Raw genomic sequence first — 21823 nt, forward strand, 5'->3', positions numbered from 1 at the left:
GTTGACTTTTCGTTATATTTCGCGTTTATATCGTGAATATAATATTTAAGAAAAATTGTATGCTAATCTTTATCAAGATTTCTATATCGTCAAACTGCAATCATAAATAGGAAAAAAGATTCAGGTATATCTGATCTTATAATATGTAATAATTTTACTAAAATCCGCGTTATAATAAATTAATACTGTAAAAACTTGAAATTATTAGTAATTTTATTCGTCTCTTGATTTGAAAAAGATTTGAAATTATATATTTTCGTACACTCAAATAATTATACTTTTTGACAAATTGAAATATGTAATATTTTTTTGAAGATTTTAATATTGATAAGGAAATTTTAGAGTGTTAATTTTTTTAATTCATTTTCAGTAAATTACAATTTTGTATATAAATCAATATTTTCATCACGTTTCTCTTTATACTTGCAATAAAATTAAATATTTGAGTGAATACCTGATTTGCGATCAATCTGCGCATAATTCTATCTTACAGACTTTCAAGTACATTTATTATTTTTCATAGATTTTCACTAGCACTTTTACTTTTAATATAAGTAATGTAAGTTAGCGAGTAATAACCAACATGCCAGATTAAGATGCTCAAAACAAGTGTGCCATATGAGACTTGAAAACGTCTTCCTGGAAATAACGGATTCTTTAATTCCAGGCAGAAGGCATTGCGCTTGAAAGCAGGTAACCGTAATAAGAGTCGGGCATAAAAATGGTCGTATCGAGTTGATACGTAATATAACTAGTAGTCGGCCGCTGTGACCGCATTTGGCGTGTTACTGTCGCGGATCGTGATATCATGAGATTAATTAGTGATGGCCTGTGAGCTCGTCGGACGTTAATAAACGAGCGACAAATCACGGAGGACCAAACATTCCGTCAAATCAGCGTCCTGTTAGTGTCGCGTGTTCGAACCCGTTCGGTCGCGCGCTCGGCAGATGATATAAACTCGAATTTCAGTTCGGTCGAATATAACGGCATTTTAAAGCACCAATTTGTCGCCAAGCCGCGCTACCGGAACGCCCGCCGCGTATATATAATCTCGACATTACGACGATGAGAGACGGCGCGCACGATAATGCATCAAGAAATTGAATATACGCGCGCGTGCGATTCGAGCGGCAGGTGGGTTTCACGAAGCGAAGTGCAATTCGTGAAGTGATTCCAACACGTATGTATGAATATATCGGGTTATAAATCGCAGTGCGGGGAGATTGCGTGAAACAGTGGAACTCGAAACCGCGGATGGATGGATGGATGGATGAATGGATGGATGAATCGATGCCCCGTGCGGCTCCCACTTGATACACGCGTCCACATATTTTCTTCTATTTCTTTCCTAACGAATGAAATGTTGTAAAAGCGATTCTCCACGGAATAGAATATGCGAAATGTGCGAATATGTGAAACAACGCCGATGCACACTGCGCCGAGGTAATTTTAACATTTTTAACAGGTTACTTTCCGAAAACAAGAGAAGCATCACATGAAAACGTTCTCGTGAAAGTTGAAAGTGATTAGAAATATTTCTCAAGATAAATCTCGAATAAGCTCAAAAAAAGAAGAAAAAAGAAATTAAGAAGAACTGTATCCTGATTGGAGTGCTAATAAACATATATACATATCGATATATCTCTTGCTTTCGGGAAGTAAACTGTCTTATATAGCATGAGGAGCTGTCAATATCATAACTGCTTCTAGACAGTGTTGCTACTTTTTTCGGAACTTTAGTCGACAGTCATGATGCACGAATATGTGGATGCGTGGTCGAGATTTCCGATTGATGCTACTGGAAAAAATGTCAAGCTATTTTGGCACAGTACATACACATGGCGCCATTTGTGCCTAGACAAAAATTCCTATATCAAAACTTATAGGATTTTGAGCCTTATATGAATAAGATTGGAACTATTTAACGAAACTATTTAACTATTTAACGAATATAAGATTGAAAATATTTGCGTATACGAATAAGATTGAAAGTATTACAGTTAAAAACAATTATTATAACTAAAGCTATTTATGCGATTTTTAATCTCAAGCATTATGTGTAAGGCCAAAAATCGTATAACTCTAAATCTAAGGAATGCCCGAGCATCCACTGATGCCTAAACAATCATGTGTACGATCGAGAAGGAAACAGTTTGAACATTTTTTCCTAATGAAGTTAGTAACCTACTTAGAGAGTTGTCACATTTGGGAATCATTGGGTCGCGGACTTGCGTGGTAATCGGTTACGACAGCATCCGAAAGGACAATATATGGCGCAAAAGTAAGTTTTATCAGGGCAACGTGAAAATATGTATACATCCAAGGATATATACAAGGATATCCAAGGATATCCAAATATATATACATCCAAGGATTTTCCGGTTTAAATCGTTGCAATAATGATGCTTAAGGAATTGAGAAATATTTTGTTTCAAATACAAGAGAACCCGACGCCACAATTTAAACTGAAAATCAAAATAAATGTAGGGGAAACCGAGTTAATTTGTCACACTTTTTACATATTGGTTCGAAAAAATGCAATATTTTGTAATATCGTACACATTTTCATATAGGTATCACCTTTAGGTAAAAGAAAACTAAAATATTATACGTAATTACATATTATAAAGTTATTAAGTTATAAACAAAGTCAGGTACAAATGTAACTATCCACTCTATACTCAGGATTATCACATGTTTTTGATATAAAAGAAACAAAACATATTATTTTTGTTTTAAGCTTTCAAGTGTTTAATTAAAGTTAGCGACATCTTATAATCAGATACAATAAATCATCTCATTGAACTAAAAAGATAATAATTCTCATGAATTTTATAATAATAATTTTGAGCTCTCTACAAGACCTTGTGTCGACTTATTGCTGCGATATGCATAACGCAATTCATCATTGCGTATGCTTTCATGCTCTTGCGTAAGTCACGTCATAGCTACGTGACGAGCTCTCACAGCGCGTGACAACTAATCCCACTTAATTTGAGTCAGCTTAACCTGAACGGTCATTTGGAATAAAACAGATTATATTTATTTATTATTTATTATCTATACATTTATTTATTATTTATTTATTATGACAACAACTGTTGACTAAATGCAGAAAAGATTAGCTAAATTCATAACATTTCTTACAACCAAAAAGAAATGGCGACCAAAAATTCCAAAACCATCGGATGAATAAAAACAGAGACGAGACAAAATTTACTCACGACGTCCAATTTTGGAAAAGCGCTTGTAAGTACCACACGAGATATTTCTGTCACAAGTCACTTTGTACGCCCAATTAACATGATACAAGGAACATATGTAGAGAGAATATGTTCCTCCATTTATTACGTGAAATATAAGCTTTATGACAACTAAGTCATGTCTCTCCAAGCATGAAAGTAATACGAGAGAGAGAGAGAAAGAGAGAGCTCTTGCATTACTTTCATACTTACATTTTTTCTGGATTTACAGTTTAGGTTGGGTGTTTAGGCCGTCAGATTGGATATTTCTTATATTTGAAGCATAAGATTCAATTCTTCAAGCATCACTATTGCAATGATTTGACCCGTCATACTCTCGGATGTATTAGTATGTTTTCATGTTGACTTGACAAAATTTATGTCCACACCACGCATTGTCAGTTCGGCTCCTGTCATGATCGATTACCGCGCAAGTCCGTAAATAGTGATCCTCAAATGTGACAAATAGTTGGGTTGCCAACTTCGCTAGAAAAGGAAAAAAAGTCGTGTTCAAACCGTTTCGCTGTCAGCTGTACGCGACCCGAACGTTTCCTTCTGTTACGTAATACCCTTGGTAAGAGCGGACAGTCGCGGACGGTTGCGTAACGTTGACAACATTCTTTGCGGATTCCCGATTCAATTATCCCCGTTTGTCGAGTGAAACGCTCGAGTGAAAAGCGACCTGATATTCCACCGTCGGCAAGTTCGGCGTACTGCCGGGAGCGCGATCAAAAATTGATAGAGAGGAGGAACGCTGCCAACTACGGCCGAAATCATTGATGATCCCTTGGAAAGCAGTTCCAAATTAGCTCGAGGCGGCCGCTCGAGATTTCGCGAAGTTCCTCGGTTTTTCGCTCCCACTTAAGTGAACATTCGTAGTGCCGACGTAGGGCTTTTCATTCAACACATTTATCACATATTTCCGGCCCGTTTTATAAGAACTCCACTATCTCTCCCTCGTACCACAGGACGCTTTGTAAATAAACGAGAGCGCGCGTCTCAACTTAAAACACACTTTGTGAGACTTCCCAGCCACTTTCACCAAAAAGAATAGAAAAGGAGATTCCTGAAAGAACCCCTAGGTGGAGACCGCATTCAAGCCAGGTATCTTTAATCTCGTATTTCCAATTCTGCTCTCCTTTCCTTGTCGAGGTTACCGCGCTTCTAAACCAATTTGACAGCGCGGGACATAACGGCGACGACGACAGAACTGGAATGAAATTATTTTCGCCCTTTCTCTTGTAAAGGCTGCAGTTTTTATCAAATGAAAGCCACGCCAAATCCCGCAGCGTCAAATCGATGCAGAGCTGTTCTCTCCCCCCGACGGCTCGTGCCACGCCAACCGTAAAAACAAGCCAAGAAATTTCATTCCATAACGGCTCGAGCGGGGCGACATTATCGTTTTGGAGGACGGCGAAGCCGGGTTTTGCTAGATGGGCCGCAAGCGGGAAATAATTTCGACCCGGGATTTTCGTTTAATTAACCGGATCCCCAGATATTCATCATCCGCGATACCAAGTTCCGTTCATTAGCCAGGAGTATAACCGGCAGTGTCTCGTTTCTTCATCCTCTCCAAAAAGAGGAAGCTTCGAATTAAAGCGCCTGGCACGCCGCGCTGCGTTTTTTGTTGCACACCCAAGGGAGCTTTGCCGAGAAGCACAACAAGTCGCTCGTGTCCGGCAGCCTGGATGTCGCGCGAATTCCCGCCGCACCCCAGCAGCAACTTGTAGCTGTCAGGCAAGTATATTTTTGACGCTTTCCGCTACGAACAAGTGGGAAAAGGGAATTCGAGAGCGATTCGCAGCTCGATAAAATAAATTAGTTCCCCTGTAAAACCTGGCAAAAATGTTCCGGCGTGGCGCATTGAAGGAAAAAAAAGCCAAAAAACTAGTAAAAAAAGAAAAGAAAGCTAATAAAAGGTAACGAAAGGTGTATTTTGGAAAATTTCCCGGTGGATCCTGATCGAATTTACACACAAATTCTACTCGAAAATAATATCTTCAATATTGTATAATTTATATAATTGTATATTGTATAATTCAATATTGTATAACTGTAATATTGTATAACTGTATAATTGATTTCTTTTTTTATTTTGTAAATCCGATAATAAGAAACGTGTCTTTCTCCGAAAAACTTTCTATTTCACGTGTCGCCCCACGAGTCGCCTTCGTATAGAGATATTCGAGCTAACGAATTAAAAAGTGCACCCCGTTAACTGCAGATAATCTGCGGAAAATATACCGGGAATACAAACGTGACAAGATGGCGAAGCGTCGAACAACGCCGTGGAACGAACAGAACGAAGTACATTTTCGACGCCCACGCCAGCCATTCCTCGAGGTAGAGGGTGACGGCGAAAGAAATGCCGCAAGAAACTTACGATCTCTCTTTTTATACGACCGCCGATGTCCTTGCTGCACTCCTCTCTCTCTCTCGACGACCGGCTACCTTGCACCGGTCACGGATTTTTCTCGCCCTGTTTTTCTCTCTTTTTCCTGTCTTTTCAAGTCTTCGCAACGTTTAGCCGCCTTTTTTCCCCGTTGTTCTTCCCCGAAGCGTGGTGGATCGATATAATTTTCCTAAGCGACTTGTTACGACGTAACCTATTATGTATGTGCACGTAATATGCATATGCACTTGCCTGTCTGATGGAATCGTGAAATTAAGCCCGCAAAATTCACTCTCCGAAAGTTGACAGGAAGACAGAAGATAGAACGGGGAGGGAGGAAGAGAGAGAGAGAGAGAGAGAGAGAAGACGGATAAAAAATATCCAAAAGGTGTAAAATGGATTTTAAACGTTTTAGTTATTTACAACATGCTCACGAGTAGGAATACACACATATACATACAGAAACACACATGTGTGTACAATATCTAATGTAAAATGCGCCGTGCGCTCTTTCTCTCTCTCGTTGATCCATATCGGAATTTCCGGACGCGTAATTTCGAACATCTAACAGAAATTCAGCCGCGTGCTGCTGAAGTCGGGCTTCTCGGAAACGATTTCGTTGGAATCGCTTCATTCGATTTCCAGGGAGATCAACCCTCCACTTTGGCTCTCGCATGCTTCACTTAAGTACATACTTGCGCCAACTTCTTACTCGGGGAATCTAATTTGCCGCACTTATGTGCCGCAAAATTTCGAACGTAGGGTGTAAGCAACCATATTCTCATGTCGCGTATCGAGAGATTCGTATCTAGGAGACGTCTATTCGACGCGTACGTCGTACACTGGGATTATCTGAACGATATGCATCATGCATTTAGTGTCTTCCCTTTTTATCAAACAATAGCTTCAGTTGGCTAAAGCTGGGTGATCGATTGAAACAGTCTTGCAAAATAGGCCAAATCGGTAAATATCATAAAAAATAGATCTGACTGCTCTCTTGTACAAAAGTTAGTTATTATATATTTTACATAAACAATAATTTATTTTATATAGGCCTATATTAACCTATATTAATTTCCTTAATTTAAGGAATAAGACTACTGCAAGGCCTAGGATTAATTTAAATTTCAACAATATTTTTTAACACAACGGAATGATATGTATCTTGTGTTCATTCTATCAAATGTTAAAAAATATTTATACAATGCATAATTTGAGTTATCATCTTGATACTGTGTTCAAATTAATCGTCATCTTTGAAAATTTAATAAGCTCAAAATTATGACGTCTTAATTTGGACATTTTGCACGATTTCCTAGGCCAGTTTCAATGGAAGTCGGAAAACAAATAATATTTGTAATCCCCAACACATTTTCTATGCACTGATTCCCGTAGTCATTTTTAAAATTTCTAAAAAATGATTGAATTAACAAAAATTTACGGTCCCTTTTCAAATATTCCAACTTTTTTTACACAACTTTGTGAATAAAGAGTGAAGGAAAATTTTGTTCAAAAACCTCTACGTCAATGCAAATGCACGACGAACATTTCAAGCCCAGGTTCATTAATATACGTTGAAAATATCGCGCGAGAAATCGTGCGAACTATTCAAATTGAGGTGTTAAAGTCTCGGCCCAGTTACACTTATAACAATGGATAATAATTAATTTAAAGAAAAAATCGAAATGACAGCTCAAATTATGCACTACACAATTATTTGTATTTTTTGAAGATACTCCATCTCGTTGCTCGAAAATATGCTCCTATCCTAAAATTCACCTGCATTCTGAGCCTTCCAAGATGCCTAACCCTTTAAAAACGGCCTGAAGTTATTCTGGAATAAAGAACACAATCACACATCCCACTATACATTTATGATGCACATGGCGTTGAAGATGGACACATGTGCACACTTGACGCATTATTCATCGCCACGTATGAGACACGAGGGAATGACTATTCCAGTCGGGATGTAGGACAAATGTCAAGAGACGTGAATTTTTTGGCAAGTGAATGCAAAAAAAAAGTAAATTATGAAAAGAGGGATAGCATCGTGCTGACAGTGTTGACAAAACGAGGAAAGCGCGGGCTTATCCAGGTGAATGCATGAATCTCATATTTGAAATACTTTCCGCCGTATCGTGACTACCCTTTACTCGCGGAACTGGCAGCAGGACGACAAGGGACACGATCGATGAGCGCCGTTTCGCCATCTGTTCCCCGGACCGCTCGGGAACTCGATTCAACGCTCCACACTTCGTGCATAACTTATTCGAGGGGCGTGCTAAACGTATTAGGATCGTTTTTACGTTTCGCCCAATAGGCGAAGATTTATCGAGCCACACGCAAGTTCGATACACCTGTTTGCCGTGCGACTGAATGAATAAATACTGGACGCGTCAATCATCGGTTGGAAATGTAATTGAATTAGGACTGCTTCATCGCGAGCTATAGCCGCCAATGCACGTAACGACATTATAATCGTGGCAGATCGCTTGAGGATGCACGAAGAGAATTTTACAGCAAACGTTGCTACAGAATTTTATCACAGATCGATATTCTGCAGTAATTGACTGTCCTTTCTTTATGTGCTACTTATTTTCTTTTAAGAATTGAAATGCGTTATTAACTATAAAGCTCTAAACATGGATAAAATTTAGACTAACTTTTCAAACGTTATTGTTCTTAAAAATGTGTCTTGTTTCTTCATTATAATTTTTTTCAAATTTATTGAGTTGTAAAAACACTAATAGATTCATATTCCTTGATGTTTTTTATACCGATTAAAAAATAAGTGTTGAATTTTAATAATTTTTACGGAAGTTATAAGCAAATAAAAACGCGTAAAATTTACACATGTTTAGAGTTTACGTTACTTTTTGATATATAGAGTCCTAGGGTTAAAAAATTTGCGTTTCTAGCGAAATTTAGTATGTTCTTTGGCAAGGTAGATTTTACCGATAGTCCATTCCTGCACAGTACACACAGAAAATACATATTGCATTCAAATAAGTATTACACAGATTTACACAAGGTATCTGATAATTCATGATACACTCGTGTGCAGATAGAACTCATCAAACACAACTCAGAACTCATCTGAATACAAAAATTTTCCACAAATTCGCAAACAATTATATAAAATTTGTATTTATCATGACTTCTAACGTCATCATTCAAGAGTAACCAAAAGTCTTAATGACTAAAAATTACGTGATTGTAAAATAGTAGAGGAATTTTGTGTTTCAGTTTGATGAGTTCTACCTATCGAGACAACGGATGTGTTATGAATTACCAAACACCCTGTGTATCCGCAAATCTGTAACAAGTTTGTCATATACATCAAATATTCAAAATGCACTCTGAGAAAATCCTAATAAGATCAGCACTTTAATCATTAATATTAAATTAAAACAAAAATTCAGTTTGCTTACCACACAAAGTTAAACCGAAATTTTTTTCGTTAAAGTTTTATAGTATTCTTGTAAAAAAAAATAAAAACAATTCATTTTTTCCTGTATTATATACATAGAAAATACATTCAAATAAATATTACTTGTTTCAAATATTTCATAGGTTTACACAGAATGTCTAACAATTCATGACACATCTGTTGCGTACAAGTAAAACTCATCAAACTAAACACAAAAGTTTCCCATTAATCGGCAAACAACTATGTAAAACTTTGAGTTATTAATTAAAGAAGGAATTCTTCCTTTAAGTACATGATAAATTTCCTCCAAAAAATTTATGATAAATATATTTTAATACCATTATCAACAAAAATGCATTGAAGATAACTATTATTTAAAAAAAAGAAAATAAACGAGTAATCGTTTTTCTTGGCAGTAGAATGAAGCATTGGAATTTTGATGGAAGCAATAGAATTTTTATTTATGTACTAGAAATACATATAGTAAAACTGAAAAGAATTTATACGATAAGAAAAAAATACTATAATATTCTCTCCGTGTAGATGAAATTTTGAAGTTCAAACTTTAAGATTGGTTTCTACATTTTTGACGTGCTTTTTGCGAATGTACCATCTACAATAATTATCTACGTGGCCGATACCACTATCAGCCGTATCTATGCATACACGCTTACGGGAAGCGAAGAATGGAGAAAAACTATCGATCTGAACGAAAGAGATGTAACGGAACGATCGCGGCGGATCGATTGGAATAAAAATTTTACATGACTATTTCAATTTATCGAACTGTTGTCAATCAACAGTGATTAACATCGACAGCATAACGAGTAAGTAATTGCAATTTAAATGGAGATAGCGAAGCTCACAAAATACATTGTGTCGGAAATGACGCGTTATTTACTTATCGATGTGCTGCTAGAATTTTCTCGTTTAGTTAATCAATTGCCCGTCGTTGTTTATGACCTAAAAATTCAATCAGTTTTGGCCATCGTCTTGCAAATTATTCGGCGAATTAGCACGGCGTGTACGTTTTCAATTAATTTCAATTAATTTCAATGGCGGACAAACCTTTTAATTTGTGTAATTAGAGCGGCGCCATCGCAACCAAGGCAATTCTTGCCATTCTTCGCGCGAGAAGTCAGGCTCGTCCAATGGAAGCAGGTATACATAAAGTGCACTTCAAAGGGACGTATCATGACCTGCATTCCACTTTTCATATTGTTTCCAACATGAGACTTTTCCTCATCGCGAGACGGGTAGCAGCAAACTCTTAGAGAGCGATATCGCACAGTGGTAAACAACAACAACAACAACGCTGGCGCCGTTACGAATAACTCGAAAGAAGTCGTGGAAATCTCGGCGGATATTTCCATAAGCTGTTAAATAACAAATCTCCAAAAATTTCTTCGGATATATTACCAAGAGAACAATATATTGTGCGACTTTTCTGTATGTTTTAAGAAGATGCTGGAATCGATGACGAACTCGAACAATGTCGATAATGCAGAGACGATCGTCACAAACATAATCACGCTATCCTTTTCGTATTTCTTGTATGTACAGAACTTATATAATGTGTTGCTTTGTATTACCATATTCAACGGAAAACCTAATCATATATGTGTAGAAATCTTTCTGCAAACTTTTTCGATATTCTTAAGCTTCCAAATGCAGATGCGAAAGTAATGTACTTCAAAATTTTTCTGTTTGGAGCATCCACACTTTCGGTATGTACAAGCTACGAAATTTTTTAGTTAGGCAAATATTACGCTAACAGCTTGAAATTTTACATTAAAAATTTTTTGTTCGTTTTTGTAACATATCGAGCAATGCTTCTATTTATTTTTGCACGTACTTTCATTGCGTAAAACGATTTGTACTTTTATGTAATCAATACGATGTAAACTTTGCAGAAAAATGTTAGTGTTCTGTCGGTAAAGTTTTCAGCTTCAGTATCTCCTTAACTCTAATTATGCGATAGTAAAATTGCAAATATATACATATAAAAATGTCATTCTACTGCCAAGAGAAGCTCAATGCACTTGCTTTCATTTGAGTAATGGTCATCATCAACAAAGAATATTTTCTTGATAATACGCGAGAAAAATGATTGTATACAAAATCATATAAAATCATATATAATTATAAATATCTACATATAGGAAATAGATACTTTTGAATGAAAAAAGGAAGAAGTAAACTTTTATTCCATTAAAAATCAACATCATAGCAGTGGTATTACTACCACAAATATAAATATTTACTTCAATTTGTACAACAATATTTTTTCCGGTGTAAGTACATAATTATATATGATTATATATATGATTATATACAATGATTATATACATAATTATATAGTCATATATAAATTTCATATATGATCATTTTTCTCGAGTAATCTTAAAATATATTCATCAGAAATTTCAGACAGGCTCATTATCCTGCATTCAAAAAAGAAACTTATTCTTTTAACAAAAATATTACAAAATTTCTCGAAGAAAAAGTGATTCGACTCTATGTATACTGAAAGAAAAATATTTAACAATTAATAAATATTTATCTGGCGTATGAATATTAACAGAGAGAGCATACATTTACTTAAATCTAAATTCCTTTATTTAAATAAAATAACTAATTGTTTTCACAAAAAACTAAGGTATATATATATATATATATATATATATATATATATATATATATATTTATATATATATATTTATATATATTTATATATATATTTTCTTAAGATTTTAAGAAAATATGTATATTTTCTCATTTCGAAAATATTTTATATTACTTTATTTTATATTATATTTTATATCTGAAAGATAGATAGAGAGAGAGAGATTATATTTAAAAAAAAATTATATATTATATTGTTAGATAAAGATAATATATATTCAATAGATGTATCTCTCTTTATCAATTATATATAGATAGATATATTAGATTTTATATTAAAGAAATATTTTATATTAAATATGCTGTTAGTATCTATTAGAAATGAACATTTGTTTCTCAGATATTTTTCCTCTTAGCGTAGTAAACAAAGTTTTTCTTTTAATTCCTTTTAATTTAATATTCTCGGTTGAAATAGACTCACTAAAATTAAAAATGTATTTCAAATAAACTTGACGTATACGACGCACTTGTGGGTGGATTTGCAAATATATAAACTCATGAAGTACTTGAAGCAAGTAACATTTACTTAAATGCAGCACGTACTCCCCTGTGTGTACGAAGTAACGAGATACGGACGAAATTCTCGTGATACTTCCCCGGATCCTGCGACGTAACGAAGTTCGTGTTTGTACTTTAATTTCTCGAATTTTTTTCCAAGAGAGAATTGTCAACGCGGCCATCGTAGAAATACATTTCATTTCGCTTCTGGGTATGTAATATCAATTTCGCTTCGATTCCCGCGGAGCTTATTAAAAAGGACCGTCAGTCCGGCGCGATCGTACGAATATCCCCGATTTGATTTTCCATTTCACCCGGTTACGTTAATTCGTCGCTCTTTCTTTCCTCCATTTCTTTTTCCGCTCACGAACGCCGCGCAAAATCGCGAGCTTCCCGTGACATTTGTCGCGGTTTCGTCCGTTCATTCGCTCATTCGCTCGTTCCCGAACACGCTGTGGCAATTTCGCCTTTACTTTTAAAAGGACTGGAGTGCTGCCACGGCCGGAACGTACGTCAAAAGCAATTAAACTACAATCGTGCCTAATGGCAAGCTAGATAACCGCTTCCCCAACGCCGATCGTACCGAGCAGCGGCGTCTGTCGCTACATATATAGCGATATAAGATCGCGCACTGGTTTGCACGTATGAGTGGTATGTAAAGAACGGACTCGCGTGTGTACGCGCGACCTCGAAGGCGCGTCATGAACTGATTTAGTTTGATCGAAACTGTAATTCCGCGAGATGGGAATAAGCGCGGACGTAGCGGATCGCGAGCGCGCGAGAGATTGAATAAATAGTCAATAACGCAGGGATCCTGAATAGGTCCATTGAGGGGGACCTGATGGATTGAGTTAGATGGCGCGCTGTAATAATCGAGCATGCAATTCCTCAAGAGATTCTGCCTGATGAAAAGGAGCGAACTGGAGCGTGACTCGGTTGACGAACACCCAGAACGTTTGTAAACGGATAATAAACACGAAAGTGGACGTAATGTGCCGCCCATTACGATGTTGACCCCCGACGAAATGAGACGTGAGCCGTGAAATTAAATGGATTTGAGATTCATCTATTCACGGACGGAAAAGTCTCCTCTCGGTGAATACGAATACGGATTATGCGCCATCGACGTGCTCGTGTTTCTCGAGACGAGTCAGAATCGCGACGAATCCCGAATTTCCACTCTGTCGGGTGTTCGTATCTATACGTCTCTAACGTCCCCGACAGAAGCGTATAATTTCACCGCAGACGTAAATCTCACGCTCCAGTTTTGTAACGCGGAAATCGTCATTTCATATGCAAATGCTATTTAATCCCGAGTCATCCGACTGTTATTAAAAGCGAGATAATTCCTGCCCGACGTCCCCAGTCGAAATTTTAGCCCTACTTTCGGCCTCAACTTCCCAACGACAGTATATCCTGAAGGATCAGTGTATGTTTAATACACCAGTTTCCATGTGTTTCTACTTGGCGCCTCTAAATGACAGAAAACACACAAAATGCCACTTGTAGGTCCTAAAGAGGACTTCTCAGCAAAGCTAGTAGGTTAAATAGAATGAAAAGAGGTTGATATGTGAGCTTCAAGATATCAAAGTAAATATTAAATGGAACATTAAGGTCAAAAATATATATAAAAATATATATAAAAATATATATAAAAACTCTACCCGAGTCGAAATTTTAGTCCTGCCTTCAGCCTGAACTTTCCAACATACGTATATTCTGAAGGATCAGTGTATATTTAACGCACATTTAACAGTTTTTCCATATGTTCTAACTGAAATTCTACTTAACGCCTCTAAATGGCAGAAGATACGAAATACCACTTGTAGATCTTAAAAAGAACCTCTAGAGTTAGAATATTAAACAGAATGAGAAGAGGTTGATGTAGGCTTCAGGATATCAAAGTAGGCGTTAAATGGAACACCGAAACAGAAAAGTATCACTCTATCCGAATCGGAATTTTAACCTACTTTCGGCCTACTGTTCAATGTTTGTATATTCTAAAGGTTCAATATATGTTTAATCATGAAAACTGAAGTAACCTCTACAACTTAGCACTTCTAAATAGCAGAACGCGCACAAAATGTCATTTGTAGGCTCTAAAGAAGGTTTCTCGACAAAGTTAACAGAATAAAAAAAAGTTTGCTATAGACTTTAAAGTATCAAAAAGTAGGAATATTAAATATAACAGTATTAAAATAGGAATATCAGAATATCAAATAGAATATTGAGGTCGAGAGTAAAATAAAAATTTCAACTCGAGTATTGTTAAGAAAAGTAATTGTTTTCCTTCTTATAAGTAATGATTATCTTCGACCAAAAAATATTTAATATTTAACAGCTTTAAAATATACTCGTCACAAATGTTAGAAAAGCTCATTATCATAAAATCAAAAGAAGAATTTATTCTCTTTACAAGAATATTATAAAAGTTTTTCGAAGAAAAAGTTGATTTGGTTCTATGTAGTAATAAAAACAAATTTTTGTTTTAAACTTTTAAAGCCTAGTTTACATAATAATATACATTCACTTTAGATTCTCCTCAAAATTTTTATATTGACAAGGTAATGGTTCCGTCGATATAATACTATTGATCCACTCTGAATAGACCTATACCTTCGTTCCAATCCGTGAAACTAATGATTTTCTCGCTACAGAAATATGGCAATCGTGTGCAGAGCAAAGCCATTGACGCACGAAATCGTGTAAAGTCTTTTAAAATAAAAAGCACATTTTATTTTCTTAATTTTGCATCAATATCGTCTTAAAACACAAGATTGACTTTTAAATTATTATGATTAAAATTATTATGATTAAAATTTATTAGAATCTATTGTTGGAGAGCACACACGTGCAAACATGAATGTATGTAATCACATTCGAACTTAATCAGGCTTTAAACGGTTGTGAGTAATAGTTATCTTCAACAAAAAATGTTTTTTTGATAATAGTCTTTAAATATACTTATATGAGAAAAAAAAACTTATTATCATATATTCAAAGGAAGAATTTATTCTTTTTACAAGAATATTATATCAAACAAGAATATTTATCAAAGAAGAAAAATGACTCTATGTAAGTAAGCAAACCGAATGCTTATTATAGTTTAATATTCTTGATTGAGATTCTAAACCTACTAGAATTCAGAATGTATTTTGAAATTTGATGCATACGATAAGCTTGTGATGAATGTGAAGATACATAAATCTCTGAAATACTTGAAGCAAGAAACGTTTACTTGAATGCAGTATGAACTCTTTTATGTGTAGAATCAAAATTTCGACTCGGCATATTTCGTGAGACCTCAGCGGTAACGGAAGTGTACGTTTTCCCAGGAGTTCATGGAATTAATGCCGCTTTCATTGGCCGTTATCCTTCCCCGGGTTAACCCCAACGCACGTTAAGCTCCATAGAGTTAATCTTCCTTCGATGTATCGTCGTTACCACAAACGCCTCCGCGTCAGAGGCGGAGGCAGTTATATACATCGTGTGCAACACGGAGCAATTAAGTAGCTACGGTATTGCGATTGCGTTTTGCGTGTGTATACTCAGATAAAGTCGGCCGTCCCTTAAGCCCCCGTCTGATCAAACTGTAAAATCCGCACACGCGGCGTAGCGTTATGAATTGCGCTCATCCGGATTATAAGCGATCGCTCGATAATTGATTATCGCGAGGAATTATGCGCCACGTGGCAATTATTACGATAAAGTAAGGCGATTAAATGGATTTTCAGCGGCACAGTGTACTCTCGCGGAGTAAATTTATGCGAGTTTGCATTCAAATGTGGAAAGACACCGCGGCGTGCTGCATGAATGATCGAAATGCGACTTGCGAAAAATCGCAGGAGTTAGCGCGAAATGAAGCTCTCACAAATGCACGTAAATTACAGAGTAATCCTGCACACAGAGAATATAATTCTACTGTTAAGAAAAGCGATTGCTTAATTATTTTCCTTCCTGTGAGTAATAATTGTCTTCAACAAAGAATAATTTCTTGATAATTATTTGAAAATGTACTCGTTACATATTTAAGGAAAGCTCGTTATCAGAAGAATTTATCTCTTGACAAGAAATCTTTTGTAAAACTTCGCTGAGAAAAATGTTGGTACAATTCTATATAGAGAAAATATTGTATTAAAAATTACATCGAAATTTCATTTTATAACGTTTCTTGTAAATTTGAACTATACATAATTATTGTATAAATTACTGTAAAAATAGGAAATTTGACAATCTATTGAATAGCTAATATGAAAAACATTTGAGTAATTACAATGATTTTGCAGCAAAAAGTCAACCGTACTTAACGTCTTTTAATAGATAATTTTAATAGATATAACAAACAAAACAAATTTTTGTTTTAATTTAATATTCGTGATTGAAATAATTTTGTCTCCTATGACAAACTTATGATTTATTTGCAAATATATAAATTTATGAAATACTTAAAACAAGTAACATTTAAGGTAATAGTCTCAATTATGGGTCGAATCCTAATTTCGAGTCAAACTCGGATTATTAATGTATTAAAGATTAATATATTAACTTGGTTTATTAATATATTAAAGAAGTACACATTATAGTGAAAACATACAATTTTTTTATATTTCTTAATTCTTTTACAATAATATTCTAAGATCACAAGCATTCTTAATATTTAAAACAAAGCATATCATTTGCTTTACCGACTCTTCAGATTTATGAAACTGTCAATAGGTATATATACTATTATTTTATATAATCTTAAACAATGCGGACAATATTCATATAAAACTAGATACCATGCACGCCGTTGTACAGGCGCGTAACTCATAATTTGGTGACTCTGGTGACAAAAATTCGCTGACCCATAATTGAGACTTACGCATAAGTGCTTCTAATTATTTTTTTTATAATTTACATAGAATAAACCAAGTAAACGCTCTAATAATTTGGTTTCTATGACGTCAATTACTTATATTGGCCAAGAATTCGTTGCAACACGTTCGACCGGCAAATTCATGTAAATGATCGAAAGTTACTCTGACCTTAAATGGCCCATAATAGGGACCTTACTTGAATACAGTATATATTTTTCTGTGTGTACTTTGCACCGTGTACGTTCTCGCGAAAATACATCCGATGTTATCATCGGCTATGAGTCATCGGCTACACGCTAGCCGTGAGGCAATGGCGTACGCGAAATAACGTAACGATGCGTGCACGAGTAGGATCTCAAGTTATCATAGCCGCGCTTCCGATCGCTAAATATTTGATGGGGATTACAAAAAGCCAGCGATGCATGTGCTGTTCCCCCTCGACGCGCGGGACAAATGCAATTGCGGGCGAGCCGCATCGCATGCGCGAGACAGTGAGCGATCTACCCTTATATCTCTTTCTCGATCACTGCCACCCTTTTTTCCGCGGCTATACGGTTCCACTCGACGAGCGAGCGATGCGCGCGAGGCGAAACGGTCGTGCGCCTTCGTGCACCCGAAGTACAGCGGAGCATTGCTCAAACGTCAAATTAACCAGCCCTCGCCGCTTGTAAGGCGGCCGTTTGCGCATAATTGGAAATTCCGACATTTATTCCGCTCTCTCGCGCCAAAGCGCAGTCACGGGACAATCGGAATAAGAATGAGATTGTAACTGTGATACGAGCTAATTTGCACCTTTATGCATGTGCCGGTCCAATTATGAATACCGCGGAATCCGGATGTGCGGAGCAACATAGTATTTTATTATGCGTCATTTTGCTGACTTTAAAATGAGACTGGCGCGCGTAACATTGTTGCGGATTATGCGAAATTGAATGTGTTCGTAAAAATAGGCGCAAACAAAATAACTGCCCCGTTGGCTTTCTCATTTTAGAGTTTTCAACTCAAAACAGGAAAAATACATTTCCACCAGTTGTATCTCTTGTCGTAATCAACATTTTAATTCATTCATGCGCTTGTATATCTGCAAGAACGATGAACGGGAGAAATTAAACGAAGGAAAAATATATAAACTCCACATAAAATCTCGAATCTCTTCTTGGATCATTTGCGTTATTCTCAAGTATCAATTGAGAATCTATTGCCTGTATAGTGCCTGTAAAAAGTCACTAAAAATTAGAAATATGCTAATATATTTATTTTAGAAAAACGTATGGAATATACATACGATACAGTTAAATAACAATACATTTTTTCACTTTAACATTAATAAACAATTTTGTAGTTTATCTGCTTTAATTTATACTATTTATGATTTTTAAACTTTCATCTCTGAGTGAAACTTTGCATACATCAATTTGAATATTTAAAGTACATGTATACAAAAATTGAAATTTTTGTTATTAATTATATTTTCCTTTTTTAAGGATAGCGACATCATATATTTCCATAACGGTTTAAAATATTTCCAAGTAGCAGGATAACGTCAAATGACATATTAACGATGTTAGAGACGCCATCAATGTGTCATTAACATTTAAGGCCCAGTGCACATAATTACATACGTGCATTTACTGTGTGGGTTCTCCCCAAGTATTTTATATTGAAAAAATAACGATCCCGTCAATACAATACTATTAATCCATCCTGGATAGACCTATATTCTTCGCCCCAATCCGTGAAACAATCTGTGTAATTTCCCTGCTGGAAAAATCAATATAGCGATCGTGTGCAGAGCAGAATCGTTGACGTGCGAAATTGTATAGTCTTTCACGAGAAAAGAAGCAAACGAATTTTATTTTCTCGAATTTTTTATCGATATCATCTGAAAGTATATGACACTCCTTTATGTTCATTATCATAATTATAAGATTTATTACATTCTGTAGCTGGGGCGCACGTGGAAACATGAATATACATGATCATTTGCATTCATAAAATCGCATTTCTCTACGGCCAATTTTATTCGTATCACACAAATCTTCATCAGGAGCGTTTCTTGAGACTATTGTAATAAAAAATATTTTTACTCGAGCGGGATTTTGTACTTGGGCCTTAAAGAGTTAAAACGTCACTTCACGTCATCATGTTCTGTGTGTGTGCATGTGATGGGCTTATACTTGAAAGTAATTTTTTATTCATATTTTGAATTCCTAATTTTCTCCAAATTGTTCCGTTGTTTTTCGTGATATGTGAGCAAATATGCCGTCAGAGTAACATACAAATCAAGATATCGAGGGCAGTACACTCTGTTGCAATTTTTGGGCAGAGTCCAACTTTCGCTGGAAGATAGACTATAAATAACATCACGAAGGCACGAGATAAAAGAAACAACTGGTGGTAACTTTGGGCGCAAAGTCCCATCCGAACCGCGAGTGTCCTTCGTGTCGCGTTCAAAGAAACTGTCTCCGGTGTCGGTTAAAAATTTCATCCGTTTCCTGCCCTAATACGCCGTCGAAGCTTCAGCCGCACCGTAAAATGAGTTCCTGAGACTTTCTTTTATTCACGTGTTGACACGAAGTGACGGCTCTTTCGGCATGCTGTTCCAATTAAAAGTTCGAGAGGATTCTTTTCCCCCTTTTTTTTCCCATACCATTCATCCGCTTACGCTTACGCGGTGTCGTCTCGCCGTGGCCGCGAGTTAACGAGTGTGCCTAAGTGTGCTACTTTCCGTCAGTTCTTCTCGAGTGTCTCCGACCGATCCTCGAAAAACAAATCGTTAAACGCGCGCGCGCGAGACGTGTTATTTCGCGAGGACGTCACGCTGTGCAAATTCAAGGGGAACCCACCCGCCGGAAGACGTTCGCTTTTCGCGAGAAATGGAAGTATTTCGTAAACGCGACATTGCACGAGCTCCGTTTGCGCCGTGCAATCCCTATGAGAGGCGTCGTGAAGCTCCGTCAGTTCGCTGCAATTGTTGACACGACGACAGCGCGTGTACGTTTCCGCGCGCGAATTTTTCCGCACGGGAAATGAATTGCATCAGCCAGGACGCAACGGTGGCCGACAACTTATCCGTCCGACCGCCTGTCCCTCGCGCGAGTCCCTGCTGAGGAAGGATACGGTGACGGATTTTGTTATACTTCATCTTTGCTCGCCTTTGACACGAAACACGATCTACAGCGGAGGTGACACGCCATCGGTATCGGGTGTCGTGCGTTTTCTCTCTCTCTCTCTCGTGTACGACAAATTTCGAGGGTATCGTAGAGCATAGGTCAAACATCATGGCACGCAAGATTGTCACTTAATCGATCGCTCCGAATTGGTCCCGTCGATACCGCAAGAAAATGCAAAAATATCATGTACCACATTCCTTATGCAACATTTTATTTCATATATATGTATATATATTGTATATATATGTATGTATATATTTATTAGCTTCATATATAATCTTTATATAAAGTTTCCATTAACGAAGTCTTATCCTTACTTGTACTTGTGCACTACTTAGAAACGAGCATCGATGGCGACGATTCGAGGGGAAAGTCGTTATCAAGACGGGCAAGCGCGAACCCGCGGGAACCGATACGACAGTTTCGCTCGGATACAGCATGCTCTTACCGAGATGATGCCGGGACTAGCCCGGCCAGACATGATTACATTATTTTACGGATTACAATGATTTGTGCGGCGGCCCATATGGCTCAGAGAGATGGAAACCGAAAGTTCCGGCCGCGGAGATATCATCCTGACGGCGGAGGTGCACGCGACACGTCCAGCAGCGAACCACTACTTCGTGGGGAGAAGTAGAGAAGAAGAGACGAGAAGCGAGGGTGAGATGAGACAGTCAGAGAAAGAGAGAGAGAGAGAGAGAGAGAGAGAGAGAGAGAGAGAGACAGAGAAAAAGAGAGAGAGAAACGGGGATAGCACGGCCAGGGTCGCTGGTTAATCCAAGTCTGATGTATGACAGCCGGGGCTGCCATTTGCCGACTGTCAGCCCCGCCACTCCCGATCCTCCGTCTTCTAATATGATCGCCGTGGAAATGACAAACGGTGGAAAGTAGAAAGATAACGAGGGCAGCCCGATAACGAGGGAGGCGCAATACTCCGGGTCATCGCGACACTCGCTAATAAAAACTGCGGCAGCAGCCGCGACACTTTTGACTTCCCGATCACATGTGCCCGCATCTGTCATCGCCTACAGACGTGGCTTAATATTTTACAGCCGTGAATCCGACTCGGTAAATCCATTTACGATGACTCCTCGGCGCGTATTGCGAAGTATCATTGCGGCCCGGGAATATTTGTATATGTATATGTATGGATGTATGTGTGTATGTGTGTGTGTTTGCGTGTGAGATGTGTAGAAAATAAAAGTACACACATAATTCTTTCTCAGTTCTCGGCGTTGGCTGTTATTGCGCTAACTTCTTGACATACGACTTTACCAATTTCGACACTTTGGGTGTCCCCTTTAGTGCAGCGCTGATGTGCGCGACATGCGTTAATGGTTGCGCGGAATAGTGGTATAAGTCAGTGAATGATGAGCCATATATCTCGAGTGGCGTTGCGTTTAACGGGACTTTTATGTGACGCATCAAATTTTGAGCACTCTTCTTCGTAATGACCGCAGCGGACAGCTATATATATATATATATATATATATATATATATATATATATATATATATATATATATATATATATATAGATAT

The 21823-nt window shown here is 37.0% G+C and overlaps 1 protein-coding gene across 4 annotated transcripts in view; it reads right to left on the bottom strand.

Annotated features, from left to right (window-relative positions):
- LOC116849102 (protein tipE) overlaps positions 1-21823 on the bottom strand; it is a 67854-nt gene that overhangs the window by 39671 nt on the left and 6360 nt on the right. The window lies entirely within an intron of this gene.

Source organism: Odontomachus brunneus, unplaced genomic scaffold (genome assembly GCF_010583005.1).
Source record: "Odontomachus brunneus isolate Ranch 3 - 2012 unplaced genomic scaffold, Obru_v1 Obru_scaffold_106, whole genome shotgun sequence".
In the NCBI taxonomy this organism is placed as follows: Eukaryota; Metazoa; Arthropoda; class Insecta; order Hymenoptera; family Formicidae; genus Odontomachus; species Odontomachus brunneus.